This window comes from Glycine max, chromosome 14 (assembly GCF_000004515.6).
Source record: "Glycine max cultivar Williams 82 chromosome 14, Glycine_max_v4.0, whole genome shotgun sequence".
In the NCBI taxonomy this organism is placed as follows: Eukaryota; Viridiplantae; Streptophyta; class Magnoliopsida; order Fabales; family Fabaceae; genus Glycine; species Glycine max.
In genome coordinates, this window is record NC_038250.2 from 47,132,305 (window position 1) to 47,136,566 (window position 4,262).

At 36.5% G+C, this 4,262-nt stretch overlaps 1 pseudogene; it reads right to left on the reverse strand.

Annotated features, from left to right (window-relative positions):
• Positions 1 to 612: 612 nt before the first annotated feature.
• LOC100781038 (APO protein 3, mitochondrial-like) lies at positions 613 to 3,658 on the reverse strand (annotated as a pseudogene).
• Positions 3,659 to 4,262: the final 604 nt, after the last annotated feature.

Consider the following 4,262-nt stretch of genomic DNA (forward strand, 5'->3'; position numbering starts at 1 on the left):
GTTTGAATGAAATTTTTGTGTATTTGCTTACAACCAAATCAACACCTTAATTTAAAGCCCAAATGAAATGTTGATTCTTATGTTCAATCAAAATTACAAATTTCTTTCGTCAAGTTGTTATTAAAAGTCAATATAAATTTTCAATATAACACCTTGATTTAATTAGAAGACAGTCACACGTGATAATTTTATTTTTTTTGGATTTGGTCGACAGTCACATGATCTAAGTTTGTCTTGTAATAAGCTCTAAAATCGTACTCTTAACAAATGAACACAAGCTAAAACATTTTTTTATGGTGGTCAAATCAGAAGTTAGTCATCAAAATCTTAAGGCCTATTTGGAAAAGAAACAAAATAGAGAAGAAAAAACAATACAAATAACTATTTTTTTTATTTGGTGAAAAAGAACTATCTTTATAGACAAAAAAAATAAGAAAAAACCTCTATTTTTTCATTCAATTTAAATTTCAAAATTCTTTCTCCATTTTTTTCTTCTCAAACAGCCAATGGGTGAAGGTATAGCTCCCAATACATGAAATCAATGTGTGTTCTCTTCATTTCTACTAATAAAAAGGGAATTAGAGAAAAGAGAAAGAATATATACAATCCAAATGAAGAAATAATTAATTAAATGCATTTAAATATTTAAATTATTATATACAATAAAGCAGATGAAATTTTGAAGAAGCTCCACTGCTAAGCGAAGGCTTTGATATTCTGTCAGGAATGAGATGGATCCTACAACAATTTTACCTTTAGCTGCAACAATTACCCACAAAACACTGCCTAGCAGTCTTGTTGAACCTCTCCTTTCGAATTCCATTACTCATCTTTAAATTCAACAAATATGATGGTTACGAGAAATTCTGAGATAAATCAGCTATTACTTTCATACCACTTGTTGAATAAGTAAACTAAACTTTTAAAGACTATACCTATAGTATGCATGCAATAATTTCGGATTGCAACAACTTGGGGATCAGGTTAATCTTGATGCCGGCAGCAAGAACCTTCATCTATAAGCATTGAAGTTTGGACTAGGTGCTGCATGTGTAGCCTTTCATAGTAGCAAGTCCAGTGTCAACACTATCCCACATGAAACTGCACAGTTTGTGCTAAATGCAACCCAATTTGGGAACACGATAATGCAATACTTTTTAGACTTCTTCAGGCTGTGTATCTTTTCTGAAGGTAACATAATGTCAGAGAATATAGGCATTACAACCTATATAGTCAGACAACAGAAAAACTAGCAAAGGACACGTAGTTTGTAGTTGATTAAAACTTGAAGGTCCAATATTATATGAAGTCCAAAAGTTGATTGAACATATACTGTCTATCTTCAAAAGAGATGGCATTTTAGGTGACAAGATCGACTTCATCTCGATCAGGGGAAACCACAACTACTCTCATCATGCAACTATATTGATCGGGAACAAGAGCCCCAGCATGCACACAGTTCCACCAAAGCTGGAGCCTTCCCATAATATCTCTTTAGATTGTTATTCAGAGCAGGTCCATTCTGATACTCTACATGCCAGACATAATTGGGATCGACAAGATCATTTAATGTTGCCTCTTGTCATGCATGTAAACCATTTCGAGACTGATGATTTGAAGCCTTGCACATTCTCAACTTATGTTCTTTGGGACCAACCTGGACCTCAGGACAATAGCCGCAAGTATTCACAGAATACTTCTCCATGATCTTCTTTGTACCCGATGTCATCTCAATCCATGAGTCCAGTGTATGTTTACTTAAATCCCTTAACTTGCTCCTTTCTTCATCACTTAACTGATCCAGATGGCTTATGTTGTTCATGTTGTTCTCCAATAAATTATGGACCTTCTCTACAGGCCTGGACAACATAGAGGATGAATTCACAATAGGTTTGTCATTTTCAAAAGAGCATTGTCTTTCTGTTTCATCCTCTTTCACAACTGATTCAAAATCTACAATTCTTCCTTCAATACAATATACAGGTTTTGTTCTCCTTTTAGTAGGATATTTTTCAAGGTCTAGACCAGCTTGTATACAGAGTTCAATAATGGCAGGTATACAAGGAACGCCGAACCTTTCATCATGCCCAACTCTTGGCTTACCAACACGATCATAAAGATGAAAGCATTTAGGGAAGAAAATCACATCTCAAACACCTCCCCTTGTCCAAATATGCATTGCATTCCGCAAAAAGCTCTCTGGTCCAGTACATGTTTGAATTTCATGACCCACATAACCAATGTGGACCTCATTACAAAGCCTGATAAAAAAATGAAACCAACATTAAACGTGAAGCCAACAAGTACAAGCCAAAGCAATTGTTGGATTTGCCTACAAAACAGTATAAAGCCCAAATCAATAACACATAAATGTTTAAGAGTATATACTATGGCTGGTTCTAGTAGCCCTATACTGCCCATGGTTCTTGTCATCATCACATAGACATCAATTTCTGATCTCTTGGTCTTACTACAATCAACTATAAACTCTGTTCTTCATATATCACTGTATGATGCTTCAAACGAAATTAATTTCTAAAGGAACACAATCACACACACACACACAATCGCAAAATTCATTCTGCCCATTTAAACAAAACCCTGTAATCTGTGCAGTCCCCAAGTCTTAAAACTCTATAAATGAGTATAGCCCAATAAACTAACAAAAAAAGGAAGAACCAAAAGGAGCAGTTAAAATCAACAACATCCAATGTTGCTAAGCAATACTCACAATTCATATATACACGTTTTTAAATTTAAAAATCACACCCACAGAAAGCCTAGAATGCAATTCAAACATCATCTTTTCTTGCAACATTTCACTCATTCTGTGCGAAATGCAATTGTGCAAAACCAGTTAACACTAATGAGTTGATTTGCTTCCGTTCTTACAAACATCAATAATCGCGAGCAATTATCTTATATTTCACTCACAAATTGCTTCTATTCTTTCCAACATCAATTTGCTAGTACTCATTTAACTTCTCTCAAAGCTGAAGTGCATAAGTTGATTTTAGTTTATAAGAGAAGCTCACTTCATTAATAGAAGCAATTTCTAGGTCAGAAACGAGAACTAGAAATTAAAAACTGAAAAGTAACAGCTAAACATGTAACAAATCAATTAACTCACATACCGGCAGCGTAAAACGGGAATGACTCGGACGAGTTGGCTCAGACTGAAGAGGAGCGAGCCGCAAGCTTCATATACGCGACGAGCAACCTCCACCAGTTCCGGCACCAACAACCCGTTCTCCGGTGGCTCTTCCAAAACCCTACGTGGTTGCGCCTTTCGAACTTCTTTCTCCGCCTTCACTCTCTCGATCAGAGCCTTCATCGGCGTCACGTACGGCTTCCACTCGGAGTTTCGCCTCCGAGGCCTCGGCACGTCGGAGTACTGGAATGCATCGTCGACGGACGCCGCCGGAACTGGCCAAGTCTCCGATGCGAAGGAGAGGGTTGGGATTAAGCGGTGAGGTAGTTGCTTCAGGAGAGAAAGCTTCGAAGAGGTGACGGTGGCGCGCATGACCTAGCCGCCGTGCCGGGAAATGGTGTTCTAGACGGAGCGGACCCACGGCGTCGTTTTGGGGAACGCTGAGTTTCGTGAAGTGACCGGGGTCCATAGAGGGGTAAAGCCGTGAAGTGATGAGCCCATACCCAAGCTTGGTTATTTTTTTCAGTCCATGAATGAGGTTTTTTTGGGGTTTATAAAATTGGATTTGGGCCCAACGATGTAGTCTTTATTTTACCCAAAGTTGCAGAACCATACAAAAAACGTGTCATGTTGATGCAGATTTTGATATTTTTCAAATTATATATATATATAAATTAATTGAAATTTTACCAGTAAATTAATTCAAGTGTTGAGCAAGACCACTTGTAAAAGCATCAAGATGTTTTGCTCGTCAAAAAAACTTTTGATGATGTTCCATTGTGTATTGAAGCACTTATCTTACGTAAAATGCAATAGGCTTCTTGGTTTTAAGAGAAAAAGTGTTAGCAAGACTAATTCATCCTCATCAGGATATGAACCACATTTGACTTGTCTAAATAGAAGGATTCACTTCGGATTGGTAAGTTTTGGGTTACAAGTAGAATAAAATTTTCTTTCAAGTGAATGATCATTGTTACACAAATAGTTTCATCATAATGAGATGATAATTACTAACTTAGATTGATATAAGTCATTAAGAATTTAAAATGAATTTTTATCTTTTTCCTTGAGTTTGGATTTGAATTTTTTATCTTTTTCCTTGAGTTTGGAT